This window comes from Hordeum vulgare, chromosome 7H, assembly GCF_904849725.1.
Source record: "Hordeum vulgare subsp. vulgare chromosome 7H, MorexV3_pseudomolecules_assembly, whole genome shotgun sequence".
Taxonomy (NCBI): domain Eukaryota; kingdom Viridiplantae; phylum Streptophyta; class Magnoliopsida; order Poales; family Poaceae; genus Hordeum; species Hordeum vulgare.
Genome location: NC_058524.1, coordinates 280547013 through 280563276, shown reverse-complemented (window position 1 = coordinate 280563276; position 16264 = coordinate 280547013).

Genomic DNA, 16264 nt, shown 5'->3' with positions numbered 1-16264 from the left:
GGGCGCGCACTCCCTCATCCCATCCCTTTGCCGATGTTGGAGGAAGTTGTCGGGCTACGCCCGGGGGCCAATGGCGATTGCGGGGGACTCCATCTCTCCTCCGTCTCAGGGGTGGTGCGGGGCCCCTACACACGTGGAGGCGCGACCAATCTGGCGGAGTGACGTGGATGGCTATGGCGACGACGGCGGTGGTCGGCCCTACCTCGGGCGATGGCGGCTGCAGGAGTGTCGGGCATCCCAGTCATGGGCGGCGGCGTGCGGTGGTTGGCCTGGTTCGGGCAGCGACGCGATGCGGTCGGCAGCGGCGGCGGGCCATCTGGTTTCGGATCGGCGGCGGCATGGAGGGTCTGGTGGACGGCTCGACGACACCTCTGGTCAAATCTATTCTGGCTGGTGCAGCCAGTGGTGGTGGTCATCTCCTCATTCGGAGGTGGTTGTCCTCACGCTGGATGGTCGGATCTCGAGATCGATCATCTAGTCCCGGTGTGAGTTGGGGAGATATAGTTGTCGATGAAAACCGAGCCGACGATAGTCGATGACGGTGTTCTGCGTCGTTACCTTGATGAAGGCATCGTCGTGTAACTACTTTTGACCTGCTCGTGCTGCTCCGGAGGAAACCCTAGGATCTGGTATTCCAGATCGGATGATAGTGCCAGATCGAGCGATGGCGACTCTATGGTGTCGATTCTCTCTTGAGAGCATCGTTTGTAGAGCAGCGCTGAAAGATAGAGGCAGGAGGTGGAGCAACTTCATCTTGAATGGAGCTTCGGTGGAGATGTCAAGTCATGCCTGGCTGACAGGTGCTATGCTGTGTCATGCGTGTTCGGCAGGCGCTACGCACAATAGATCTTCTAGAGTCTTCGCGTCGAAATGGACGAGTGCAGGGCGGTGGAGCCGTTAGGCGTCGTGGTGGCATCAACAGATGGACGGACTGGCAAGGATGATGCGGATCTTTCGCCTAAAGATGGGACAACGTCTCGATGATGATGGCGATTTCTAAAACATGTGCATGTGGTATACGCTTTAGGTCTGCTGCACCGGTTGTTTGGTCCGATACGTTATATGGATGGATTAGGAACGACATCGATTTTAGATATGGGGAGTGAGATCACTCCACATTATAAAGGTTGTATGTGTGAGTGGTAGCTTCGGGTGGCTTGATGTATGTTTTTGTTAGACCTTCGTGAAATAATTAATAAAGATGGTTGTATGCATCGATTGATGCAGAGGCCCGGGGTTTAACCTCCTTTTCTAAAAAAATGCCCATGGCACGCCGACTTGCACAAAATTGATGATTTGCGGGGCAGTCGATTGCTCGATGGACAATTAGTCGTATGCCCACCCACACAAAAGCGCATGTGAAAGGACGTGGATGTCGCCTAGAGGGGGGGGGGTTGAATAGGTGATTTAAATTAATTACGGTTTTGGATTGAACAAATGCGGAATAAAACTGACGTTTAATTTGTCAAGCACAAAACCTAAAACAAATAGGCTCAACTATGTGCACCAACAACTTATGCTAAGCAAGATAAACAACTAACTGATAGCAAGATATATGACAAGAAACAATATGGCTATCACAAAGTAAGGTGCATAAGTAAATGGTTCGGGTAAGAGATAACCGAGGCACGCGGAGACGATAATGTATCCCGAAGTTCACACCCTTGCGGATGCTAATCTCCGTTGGAGTGGTGTGGAGGCACAATGTTCCCCAAGATGCCACTAAGGCCACCGTAATCTCCTCACGCCCTCGCACATTGCAAGATGCCGTGATTCTGCTAAGGGACCCTTGATGGCGGTCACCGAACCCGTACAAACAAGGTTGGGGCAATCTCCACAACTTAATTGGAGGCTCCCAACAACACCACGAAGCTTCACCACAATGTCATATGGCTTCGAGGTGACCATAAATGCTCGGGGCAATCTCCACAACTTAATTGGAGACCCCAACGCTTGCCCGGAGCTTTACACCACAATGATTGAGCTCCGAGGCACCACCAAGCTTCTAGGTGTACGAAGTACCCAAGGGTAATAAGCTTCTCAACTTCTCACTTCCACGTATCACCGTGGATAAGTCAAACCGATGCACCAAATGCAATGGCAAGGGCACACGGAGTGCCCAAGTCCTTCTCTCCCAAATCCCACCAAAGCAACTAATGCTAGGAAGGAAAATGAGAGGAAGAGCGAAGAAGAACACAAAGAACTCCAAGATCTAGACCCAAGGGGTTACCCTCACTTAGAGGAGAAATTGATTGGTGGAAATGTGGATCTAGATATCCTCTGTCTTTTCCATCAATAACCAGCAAGTATCATTGGAGGGATTGAGAGTTAGCAAGCTCGAAGAAGGTCAACAATGGGGGAAGAACACGAGCTAAAGAGATAAGGTTCAATGGGGAAGAAGACCCCCTTTTATAGGTGGGGAAAAATCCAACCGTTATGCTTCACATCCCGCACAAAGCGGTACTACCGCCCATGGGAGCGGTACTACCGCTCGGTAGGTTCACCAACCATGCTGAGGCCAAAAAGGATGCGCAAATAAAGCCCGACGGAGCGGTACTACCGCTCCTAGAGCGGTACTACCGCTAGGGAGTAGTAGTAAAAAGTTAGTACCGTTCCTAGAGCGGTACTACTGCTCCGAGAGCGGTACTACCGCTCGGGAGCGGTAGTAAAAAATTACTACCGCTCCGGATGGGGGGGGGGTACTACCACTCCAGGAGCGGTACTACCGCTCTAGGAGCGGTACTACCACTGGCACCAGGAGCGGTACTACCACTGGGTACTGAAACTGCTCTAACTTTCGCATACGAACTCCGAATCGAGCAAACTCAAGCTTGTTGAATTCACAACGACAAGAGCTACATATCTACATTCCAAGCATATAGGTCCAAGGCATGATGGGGTAAGTTGGGCAAAAAGGGAAAGATAGAAGGGCCATGCCCAAACTCTGCTTGCAGGCAACACTGTAGGACTGTCTGGTCAGGGGGTAGGGGGTGGGACCTGGGAGGGTGGGGGTGGGCCGTCTCGTGGCCACATAAGGTTTTGGCCTTCGTGTAGATGTTGACTGGACTGTACAGTAGTGCAAAATTTTACTCTTCTTCCTGTTGAGGAACGTCGCATGGGAAACAAAAATTTTCCTACGCGCACGAAGACCTATCATGGTGATGTCCATCTACGAGAGGGGATGAGTGATCTACGTACCCTTGTAGATCATACAGCAGAAGCGTTAGTGAACACGGTTGATGTAGTGGAACGTCCTCACGTCCCTCGATCCGCCCCGCGAACAATCCCGCGATCAGTCCCACGATCTAGTACCGAACGGACGGCACCTCCGCGTTCAGCACACGTACAGCTCGACGATGATCTCGGCCTTCTTGATCCAGCAAGAGAGACGGAGAGGTAGAAGAGTTCTCCGGCAGCGTGACAGTGCTCCGGAGGTTGGTGATGACCTTGTCTCAGCAGGGCTCCGCCCGAGCTCCGCAGAAACGCGATCTAGAGGAAAAACCGTGGAGGTATGTGGTCGGGCTGCCGTGGAAAAGTCGTCTCAAATCAGCCCTAAAACCTCCGTATATATAGGTGGGAGGGAGGGGACCTTGCCTTGGGGCTCAAGGAGCCCCAAGGGGGTCGGCCGAGCCAAGGGGGGAAGACTCCCCCCCCAAACCGAGTTGGACTTGGTTTGGTGGGAGGGAGTCCTTCCCTTCCTTCCCACCTCCTCCTTTTTTTTCTTTTCTCTTAATTTTCTCTTCTTGGCGCACAGGGCCCTTTTGGGCTGTCCCACCAGCCCACTAAGGGCTGGTGTGCCACCCTCAAGGCCTATGGGCTTCCCCGGGGTGGGTTGCCCCCCCGGTGAACTCCCGGAACCCATTCGTCATTCCCGGTAACTCCGAAAACCTTCCGGTAATCAAATGAGGTCATCCTATATATCAATCTTCGTTTCCGGACCATTCCGGAAACCCTCGTGACGTCCGTGATCTCATCCGGGACTCCGAACAACATTCGGTAACCAACCATATAACTCAAATACGCATAAAACAACCTCGAACCTTAAGTGTGCAGACCCTGCGGGTTCGAGAACTATGTAGACATGACCCGAGAGACTCCTCGGTCAATATACAATAGCGGGACCTGGATGCCCATATTGGATCCTACATATTCTACGAATATCTTATCGTTTGAACCTCAGTGCCAAGGATTCATTTAATCCCGTATGTCATTCCCTTTGTCCTTCGGTATGTTACTTGCCCGAGATTCGATCGTCAGTATCCGTATACCTATTTCAATCTCGTTTACCGGCAAGTCTCTTTACTCGTTCCGTAATACAAGATCCCGCAACTTACACTAAGTCACATTGCTTGCAAGGCTTGTGTGTGATGTTGTATTACCGAGTGGGCCCCGAGATACCTCTCCGTCACACGGAGTGACAAATCCCAGTCTTGATCCATACTAACTCAACTAACACCTTCGGAGATACCTGTAGAGCATCTTTATAGTCACCCAGTTACGTTGCGACGTTTGATACACACAAAGCATTCCTCCGGTGTCAGTGAGATATATGATCTCATGGTCATAGGAATAAATACTTGACACGCAGAAAACAGTAGCAACAAAATGACACGATCAACATGCTACGTCTATTAGTTTGGGTCTAGTCCATCACGTGATTCTCCTAATGACGTGATCCAGTTATCAAGTAACAACACCTTGTTCATAATCAGAAGACACTGACTATCTTTGATCAACTGGCTAGCCAACTAGAGGCTTGCTAGGGACGGTGTTTTGTCTATGTATCCACACATGTAAATGAGTCTTCATTCAATACAATTATAGCATGGATAATAAACGATTATCTTGATACAGGAATTATAATAATAACTATATTTATTATTGCCTCTAGGGCATAATTCCAATAGTCTCCCACTTGCACTAGAGTCAATAATCTAGCCCTCACATCATCATGTGAATTACATTGTAATAAATCTAACACCCATACAGTTCTGGTGTTGATCATGCTTTGGCCGTGGAAGAGGTTTAGTCAGCGGGTCTGCTACATTCAGATCCGTGTGCACTTTGCATATATTTACGTCCTCTCCCTCGACGTAGTCGCGGATGAGGTTGAAGCGTCGTTTGATGTGTCTGGTCTTCTTGTGAAACCGTGGTTCCTTTGCTAAGGCAATGGTGTTGGGGAACGTCGCATGGGAAACAAAAATTTTCCTACGCGCACGAAGACCTATCATGGTGATGTCCATCTACGAGAGGGGATGAGTGATCTACGTACCCTTGTAGATCGTACAGCAGAAGCGTTAGAGAACGCGGTTGATGTAGTGGAACGTCCTCACGTCCCTCGATCCGCCCCGCGAACAATCCCGCGATCAGTCCCACGATCTAGTACCGAACGGACGGCACCTCCGCGTTCAGCACACGTACAGCTCGACGATGATCTCGGCCTTCTTGATCCAGCAAGAGAGACGGAGAGGTAGAAGAGTTCTCCGGCAGCGTGACGGCGCTCCGGAGGTTGGTGATGATCTTGTCTCAGCAGGGCTCCGCCCGAGCTCCGCAGAAACGCGATCTAGAGGAAAAACTATGGAGGTATGTGGTCGGGCAGCCGTGAGAAAGTCGTCTCAAATCTGCCCTAAAAGCCCCATATATATAGGAGGACGGAGGGGGACCTTGCCTTGGGGTCCAAGGGAACCCCAAGGGGTCGGCCGAGCCAGGGGGGAGGACTCTCCCCCCCCAAACCGAGTCCTACTTGGTTTGGTGGGAGGGAGTCCTTCCCCTTTCCCACTTCTCCCTCTTTTTTTTTTCTTCCTTTGATTTTTTCTTCCTTGGCGCATAGGATTTGGTGGGCTGTCCCACCAGCCCACTAAGGGCTGGTGTGACCCCCACAAATACCTATGGGCTTCCCCGGAGTGGGTTGCCCCCCTCCGGTGAACTCCCGGAACCCATTCGTCATTCCCGGTACATTCCCGGCAACTCCGAAAACCTTCCGGTAATCAAATGAGGTCATCCTATATATCAATCTTCGTTTCCGGACCATTCCGTAAACCCTCGTGACGTCCGTGATCTCATCCGGGACTCCGAACAACATTCGGTAACCAACCATATAACTCAAATACGCATAAAACAACGTCGAACCTTAAGTGTGCAGACCCTGCGGGTTCGAGAACTATGTAGACATGACCTGAGAGACTCCTCGGTCAATATCCAATAGCGGGACCTGGATGCCCATATTGGATCCTACATATTCTACGAAGATCTTATCGTTTGAACCTCAGTGCCAAGGATTCGTATAATCCCGTATGTCATTCCCTTTGTCCTTCGGTATGTTACTTGCCCGAGATTCGATCGTCAGTATCCGCATACCTATTTCAATCTCGTTTACCGGCAAGTCTCTTTACTCGTTCCGTAATACAAGATCCCGCAACTTACACTAAGTTACATTGCTTGCAAGGCTTATGTGTGATGTTGTATTACCGAGTGGGCCCCGAGATACCTCTCCGTCACACGGAGTGACAAATCCCAGTCTTGATCCATACTAACTCAACTAACACCTTCGGAGATACCTGTAGAGCATCTTTATAGTCACCCAGTTACGTTGCGACGTTTGATACACACAAAGCATTCCTCCGGTGTCAGTGAGTTATATGATCTCATGGTCATAGGAATAAATACTTGACACGCAGAAAACAGTAGCAACAAAATGACACGATCAACATGCTACGTCTATTAGTTTGGGTCTTAGTCCATCACGTGATTCTCCTAATGACGTGATCCAGTTATCAAGCAACAACACCTTGTTCATAATCAGAAGACACTGATTATCATCGATCAACTGGCTAGCCAACTAGAGGCATGCTAGGGACGGTGTTTTGTCTATGTATCCACACATGTAAATGAGTCTTCATTCAATACAATTATAGCATGGATAATAAACTATTATCTTGATACAGGAATTATAATAATAACTATACATTTATTATTGCCTCTAGGGCATAATTCCAACAGTCTCCCACTTGCACTAGAGTCAATAATCTAGCCCTCACATCACCATGTGAATTACATTGTAATAAATCTAACACCCATACAGTTCTGGTGTCGATCATGTTTTGGCCGTGGAAGAGGCTTAGTCAGCGGGTCTGCTACATTCAGATCCGTGTGCACTTTGCATATATTTACGTCCTCCTCCTCGACGTAGTTGCGGATGAGCTTGAAGCGTCGTTTGATGTGTCTGGTCTTCTTGTGAAACCTTGGTTCCTTTGCTAAGGCAATGGCACCAGTGTTGTCACAGAACAAGGTTATTGGATCCAGTGCACTTGGCACTACTCCAAGATCCGTCATGAACTGCTTCATCCAGACACCCTCCTTAGCCGCCTCCGAGGCAGCCATGTATTCTGCTTCACATGTAGAATCTGCTACGACGCTTTGCTTGGAACTGCACCAGCTTACTGCACCCCCATTAAGAATAAATACGTATCCGGTTTGCGACTTAGAGTCGTCCGGATCTGTGTCAAAGCTAGCATCGACGTAACCTTTTACGGCGAGCTCTTCGTCACCTCCATACACGAGAAACATCTCCTTAGTCCTTTTCAGGTACTTTAGGATATTCTTGACCGCTGTCCAGTGATCCACTCCTGGATTACTCTGGAACCTGCCTGCCATACTTATGGCCAGGCTAACATCTGGTCTAGTGCACAGCATCGCATACATGATAGAGCCTATGGCTGAAGCATAGGGGACGGAGCGCATATGCTCTCTATCTTCATCAGTTGCTGGGCACTGAGTCTTACTCAATCTCGTACCTTGTAACACTGGCAAGAACCCTTTCTTGGACTGTTCCATTTTGAACCTCTTCAAAACTTTATCAAGGTATGTGCTTTGTGAAAGTCCTATCAGGCGTTTTGATCTATCCCTATAGATCTTAATGCCTAGAATGTAAGCAGCTTCTCCTAGGTCCTTCATAGAGAAACTTTTATTCAAGTAACCTTTTATGCTCTCCAAAAGCTCTACGTTGTTTCTAATCAGTAATATGTCATCCACATACAATATTAGAAACGCCACAAAGCTCCCACTCACTTTCTTGTAAATACAAGATTCTCCAACCACTTGTATAAACCCAAATGCTTTGATCACCTCATCAAAGCGTTTGTTCCAACTCCGAGATGCTTGCACCAGTCCATAAATGGATCGCTGGAGCTTGCACACCTTGTTAGCATTTTTAGGATCGACAAAACCTTCGGGTTGCATCATATACAACTCTTCCTTAAGGAAACCGTTAAGGAACGCTGTTTTGACATCCATCTGCCAAATTTCATAATCGAAAAATGCAGCTATTGCTAACATGATTCTGACGGACTTAAGCATCGCTACGGGAGAGAAAGTCTCATCGTAGTCAATTCATGGAACTTGTGAAAAACCCTTTGCCACAAGTCGAGCTTTATAAACGGTCACATTACCGTCAGCGTCCGTCTTCTTCTTAAAGATCCATTTGTTCTGAATAGCCTTGCGGCCCTCAGGTAGTATCTCCAAAGTCCATACTTTGTTCTCATACATGGATCCTATCTCGGATTTCATGGCTTCTAGCCATTTGTTGGAATCTGGGCCCACCATTGCTTCTTCATAATTTGCAGGTTCATTGTTGTCTAACAACATGATTGTCAAGACGGGATTACCGTACCACTCTGGAGCAGCGCGTGATCTCGTCGACCTGCGTGGTTCAACAGAAACTTGAACTGGAGTTTCATGATCATCATCATTAACTTCCTCCTCAACTGGCGTCGCAATCACAGGGGTTTCCCCTTGCCCTGCGCCACCATCCAGAGGGATGAGAGGTTCGACAACCTCGTCAAGTTCTATCTTCCTCCCACTCAATTCTCTCGAGAGAAACTCCTTCTCGAGAAAAGTTCCGTTCTTAGCAACAAACACTTTGCCCTCGGATTTGAGATAGAAGGTGTACCCAACTGTCTCTTTTGGGTAGCCTATGAAGACGCACTTTTCCGCTTTGGGTTCCAGCTTTTCAGGCTGAAGCTTTTTGACATAAGCATCACATCCCCAAACTTTAAGAAACGACAACTTTGTCCTTTTGCCATACCACAGTTCGTATGGTGTCGTCTCAACGGATTTCGATGGTGCCCTATTTAAAGTGAATGCAACTGTTTCTAATGCATAACCCCAAAACGATAACGGCAAATCAGTAAGAGACATCATAGATCGCACCATTTCTAATAAAGTACGATTACGACGTTCGGACACACCATTACGCTGTGGTGTTCCAGGCGGTGTTAACTGCGAAACAATTCCACATTGTCTTAAGTGAGCACCAAACTCGAAACTCAGATATTCACCCCCACGATCAGACCGTAGAAACTTGATCTTCTTGTTATGATGATTTTCTACTTCACTCTGAAATTGCTTGAACTTTTCAAATGTTTCAGACTTGTGCTTCATTAAGTAGACATAACCATATCTACTCAAATCGTCAGTGAAGGTGAGAAAATAACGATATCCGCCGCGTGCCTCCACGCTCATCGGACCACACACATCGGTATGTATGATTTCCAATAAGTCACTTGCACGCTCCATTGTTCCGAGGAACGGAGTTTTAGTCATCTTGCCCATGAGGCATGGTTCGCAAGTGTCAAGCGAATCAAAGTCAAGTGACTCCAAAAGTCCATCAGCATGGAGTTTCTTCATGCGCTTTACACCAATATGACCCAAGCGGCAGTGCCACAAAAATATGGCGCTATCATTGTTTACTCTAACTCTTTTGGTCTCAATGTTATGTATATGCGTATCGCTATCGAGATTCAATATGAACAATCCTCTCACATTCGGTGCATGACCATAAAAGATGTTACTCATAGAAATAGAACAACCATTATTCTCAGACTTAAAAGAGTAACCGTCTCGCAATAAACAAGATCCAGATATAATGTTCATGCTCAACACAGGCACTAAATAACAATGATTTAAGTTCATCACTAATCCCGATGGTAGTTGAAGTGACACGGTGCCGACGGCGATTGCATCAACCTTGGAACCGTTTCCTACGCGCATCGTCACTTCGTCTTTCGCCAGCCTCCGTCTATTCCGCAGTTCCTGCTTCGAGTTGCAAATGTGAGCAACAGAACCGGTATCGAATACCCAGGCACTACTACGAGAGCTGGTTAAGTACACATCAATAACATGTATATCAAATATACCTGATTTTTCTTTGCCCGCCTTCTTATCTGCCAGATACTTGGGGCAATTGCGCTTCCAGTGACCCATACCCTTGCAATAGAAGCACTCTGTTTCAGGCTTAGGCCAGCCTTGGGTTTCTTCGGCGGATTGGCAACAGGCTTGCCGCTCTTCTTCGAATTGCCCTTCTTGCCTTTGCCATTTCTCTTGAAACTAGTGGTCTTGCTCACCATCAACAATTGATGTTCTTTACGGAGTTCAGACTCTGCGACTTTCAGCATCGCAAACAACTCGCCGGGAGACTTGTTCATCCCTTGCATGTTGTAGTTCAACACAAAGCCTTTATAGCTTGGCGGCAGTGATTGAAGGATTCTGTCAGTGATAGCTTCTTGCGGGAGTTCAATCCCCAGTTCAGCTAGACGGTTTGAGTACCCAGACATTTTGAGCACATGTTCACTGACAGACGAGTTTTCCTCCATCTTGCAAGCATAGAATTTATCGGAGGTCTCATACCTCTCGATCCGGGCGTTCTTCTGAAAGATGAACTTCAACTCCTGGAACATCTCAAATGCTCCATGACGCTCAAAGCGACGTTGAAGTCCCGGTTCTAAGCCATACAAGACTGCACATTGAACTATTGAGTAGTCCTCCTTACGCGCTAACCAAGCGTTCTTAACATCCTGATCAGCCGTAGCGGGTGGTTCATCTCCTAGCGCAGCATTAAGGACATAATCCTTCTTTCCAGCTTGTAAGATTAGCTTAAGATTACGAGCCCAGTCTACAAAGTTGCTTCCATCATCTTTCAACTTAGCTTTCTCTAGGAACGTATTAAAATTGAGGATGACACTTGCGTGAGCCATGATCTACAACACAAATATATTCAAAGTGGACTTAGACTATGTTCAAGATAATTAGAGTTCAACTTAATCAAATTACATGCTAAACTCCCACTCAAAAAGTACATCTCTCTAGTCATTTGAGTGGTTCATGATCCACCTACACTATCCCAAGTCCGATCATCACGTGAGTCGGGAGTAGTTTTAGTGGTAAGCATCCCTATGCTAATCATATCATCTATATGATTCATGATCGACCTTTCGGTCTCATGTGTTCCGAGGCCATGTCTGCACATGCTAGGCTCGTCAAGCTTAACCCGAGTGTTCCGCGTGCGCAACTGTTTTGCACCCGTTGTATGTGAACGTTGAGTCTATCACACCCGATCACGTGGTGTCTCGAAACGACGAACTGTAGCAACGGTGCACAGTCGGGGAGAACACAATTTCGTCTTGAAATTTTAGTGAGAGATCACCTCATAATGCTACCGTCGTTCTAAGCAAAATAAGGTGCATAAAAGGATTAACATCACATGCAATTCATAAGTGACATGATATGGCCATCGTCACGTGCTTCTTGATCTCCATCACCAAAGCACCGGCACGATCTTCTTGTCACCGGCGCCACACCATGATCTCCATCATCATGATCTCCATCAACGTGTCGCCATCGGGGTTGTCGTGCTACTTATGCTATCACTACTAAAGCTACATCCTAGCAAAATAGTAAACGCATCTGCAAGCACATATGTTAGTATAAAGACAACCCTATGGCTCCTGCCGGTTGCCGTACCATCGACGTGCAAGTCGATATTTCTATTACAACATGATCATCTCATACATCCAATATATCACATCACATCATTGGCCATATCACATCACAATCATACCCTGCAAAAACAAGTTAGACGTCCTCTAATTTTGTTCTTGCATGTTTTACGTGGTGACCAAGGGTATCTAGTAGGATCGCATCTTACTTACGCAAACACCACAACGGAGATATATGAGTTGCTATTTAACCTCATCCAAGGACCTCCTCGGTCAAATCCGATTCAACTAAAGTTGGAGAAACCGTCACTTGCCAGTCATCTTTGAGCAAAGGGGGTTACTCGTAACGATGAAACCAGTCTCTCGTAAGCGTACGAGTAATGTCGGTCCAAGCCGCTTCAATCCAACAATACCGCGGAATCAAGAAAAGACTAAGGAGGGCAGAAAAACGCACATCACCACCCACAAAACCTTTTGTGTTCTACTCGAGAAGACATCTACGCATGAACCTAGCTCATGATGCCACGGTTGGGGAACGTCGCATGGGAAACAAAAATTTTCCTACGCGCACGAAGACCTATCATGGTGATGTCCATCTACGAGAGGGGATGAGTGATCTACGTACCCTTGTAGATCGTACAGCAGAAGCGTTAGAGAACGCGGTTGATGTAGTGGAACGTCCTCACGTCCCTCGATCCGCCCCGCGAACAATCCCGCGATCAGTCCCACGATCTAGTACCGAACGGACGGCACCTCCGCGTTCAGCACACGTACAGCTCGACGATGATCTCGGCCTTCTTGATCCAGCAAGAGAGACGGAGAGGTAGAAGAGTTCTCCGGCAGCGTGACGGCGCTCCGGAGGTTGGTGATGATCTTGTCTCAGCAGGGCTCCGCCCGAGCTCCGCAGAAACGCGATCTAGAGGAAAAACTATGGAGGTATGTGGTCGGGCAGCCGTGAGAAAGTCGTCTCAAATCTGCCCTAAAAGCCCCATATATATAGGAGGACGGAGGGGGACCTTGCCTTGGGGTCCAAGGGAACCCCAAGGGGTCGGTCGAGCCAGGGGGGAGGACTCTCCCCCCCCAAACCGAGTCCTACTTGGTTTGGTGGGAGGGAGTCCTTCCCCTTTCCCACTTCTCCCTCTTTTTTTTTTCTTCCTTTGATTTTTTCTTCCTTGGCGCATAGGATTTGGTGGGCTGTCCCACCAGCCCACTAAGGGCTGGTGTGACCCCCACAAATACCTATGGGCTTCCCCGGAGTGGGTTGCCCCCCTCCGGTGAACTCCCAGAACCCATTCGTCATTCCCGGTACATTCCCGGCAACTCCGAAAACCTTCCGGTAATCAAATGAGGTCATCCTATATATCAATCTTCGTTTCCGGACCATTCCGTAAACCCTCGTGACGTCCGTGATCTCATCCGGGACTCCGAACAACATTCGGTAACCAACCATATAACTCAAATACGCATAAAACAACGTCGAACCTTAAGTGTGCAGACCCTGCGGGTTCGAGAACTATGTAGACATGACCTGAGAGACTCCTCGGTCAATATCCAATAGCGGGACCTGGATGACCATATTGGATCCTACATATTCTACGAAGATCTTATCGTTTGAACCTCAGTGCCAAGGATTCGTATAATCCCGTATGTCATTCCCTTTGTCCTTCGGTATGTTACTTGCCCGAGATTCGATCGTCAGTATCCGCATACCTATTTCAATCTCGTTTACCGGCAAGTCTCTTTACTCGTTCCGTAATACAAGATCCCGCAACTTACACTAAGTTACATTGCTTGCAAGGCTTATGTGTGATGTTGTATTACCGAGTGGGCCCCGAGATACCTCTCCGTCACACGGAGTGACAAATCCCAGTCTTGATCCATACTAACTCAACTAACACCTTCGGAGATACCTGTAGAGCATCTTTATAGTCACCCAGTTACGTTGCGACGTTTGATACACACAAAGCATTCCTCCGGTGTCAGTGAGTTATATGATCTCATGGTCATAGGAATAAATACTTGACACGCAGAAAACAGTAGCAACAAAATGACACGATCAACATGCTACGTCTATTAGTTTGGGTCTTAGTCCATCACGTGATTCTCCTAATGACGTGATCCAGTTATCAAGCAACAACACCTTGTTCATAATCAGAAGACACTGATTATCATCGATCAACTGGCTAGCCAACTAGAGGCATGCTAGGGACGGTGTTTTGTCTATGTATCCACACATGTAAATGAGTCTTCATTCAATACAATTATAGCATGGACAATAAACTATTATCTTGATACAGGAATTATAATAATAACTATACATTTATTATTGCCTCTAGGGCATAATTCCAACAAATGGCACCCATGTTATCACAGAACAAGGTTATTGGATTCAGTGCGCTTGCCACCACTCCAAGATCCGTCATGAACTGCTTCATCCAGACACCCTCCTTAGCCGCCTCCGAGGGAGCCATGTACTCCGCTTCACATGTAGAATCTGCTACGATGCTTTGCTTGGAACTGCACCAGCTTACTGCACCCCCATTAAGAATAAATACGTATCCGGTTTGCGACTTAGAGTCGTCCGGATCTGTGTCAAAGCTTGCATCGACGTAACCTTTTACGGCGAGCTCTTCGTCACCTCCATACACGAGAAACATCTCCTTAGTCCTTTTCAGGTACTTCAGGATATTCTTGACCGTTGTCCAGTGATCCACTCCTGGATTACTCTGGAACCTACCTGCCATACTTATGGCCAGGCTAACATCCGGTCTAGTGCACAGCATTGCATACATGATAGAACCTATGGCTGAAGCATAGGGGACGGAGCGCATATGCTCTCTATCTTCATCAGTTGCTGGGCATTGAGTCTTACTCAATCTCGTACCTTGCAGAACTGGCAAGAACCCTTTCTTGGACTGTTCCATTTTGAACCTTTTCAAAACTTTATCAAGGTATGTGCTTTGTGGAAGTCCTATCAGGCGTTTTGATCTATCCCTATAGATCTTAATGCCTAGAATGTAAGCAGCTTCTCCTAGGTCCTTCATAGAGAAACTTTTATTCAAGTAACCTTTTATGCTCTCCAAAAACTCTACGATTGGAAATGTTTCCAATCAGTAATATGTCATCCACATATAATATTAGAAACGCCACAGAGCTCCCACTCACTTTCTTGTAAATACAAGATTCTCCAACCACTTGTATAAACCCAAATGCTTTGATCACCTCATCAAAGCGTTTGTTCTAACTCCGAGATGCTTGCACCAGTCCATAAATGGATCGCTGGAGCTTGCACACCTTGTTAGCATTCTTAGGATCTACAAAACCTTCGGGTTGTATCATATACAACTCTTCCTTAAGGAAACCGTTAAGGAACGCCGTTTTGACATCCATCTGCCAGATTTCATAATTGAAAAATGCAGCTATTGCTAACATGATTCTGACGGACTTAAGCATCGTTCGGGTGAGAATGTCTCATCGTAGTCAATTCCTTGAACTTGTGAAAAACCCTTTGCCACAAGTCGAGCTTTATAAACGGTCACATTTCCGTCAGCGTCCGTCTTCCTCTTAAAGATCCATTTGTTCTGAATAGCCTTGCGACCCTCAGGTAGTACCTCCAAAGTCCACACTTTGTTCTCATACATGGATCCTATCTCGGATTTCATGGCTTCTAGCCATTTGTTGGAATCTGGGCCCACCATTGCTTCTTCATAATTTGCAGGTTCGTTGTTGTCTAACAACATGATTGATAAGACGGGATTACCGTACCACTCTGGAGCAGCACGTGATCTCGTCGACCTGCGTGGTTCGACAGAAACTTGAACTGGAGTTTCATGATCTTCATCATTAACTTCCTCCTCAACCGGCGTCGCAATGACAGAGGTTTCCCCTTGCCCTGCGCCACCATCCAGAGGGATGAGAGGTTCGACAACCTCGTCAAGTTCTATCTTCCTCCCACTCAATTCTCTCGAGAGAAACTCCTTCTCGAGAAAAGCTCCGTTTTTAGCAACAAACACTTTGCCCTCGGATTTGAGATAGAAGGTGTACCCAACTGTCTCTTTTGGGTAACCTACGAAGACGCACTTTTCCGCTTTGGGTTCCAGCTTTTCAGGCTGAAGCTTTTTGACATAAGCATCACATCCCCAAACTTTAAGAAACGATAACTTTGGCCTTTTGACATACCACAGTTCGTATGGTGTCGTCTCAACGGATTTTGATGGTGCCCTATTTAAAGTGAATGCAGCTGTTTCTAATGCATAACCCCAAAATGATAACGGCAAATCAGTAAGAGACATCATAGATCGCACCATCTCTAATAGAGTACGATTACGACGTTCGGACACACCATTACGCTGTGGTGTTCCAGGTGGTGTTAACTGTGAAACAATTCCACATTGTCTTAAGTGAGAACCAAACTCGAAACTCAGATATTCACCCCCACGATCAGACCGTAGGAACTTGATCTTCTTGTTACGATGATTTTCCACTTCACTCTG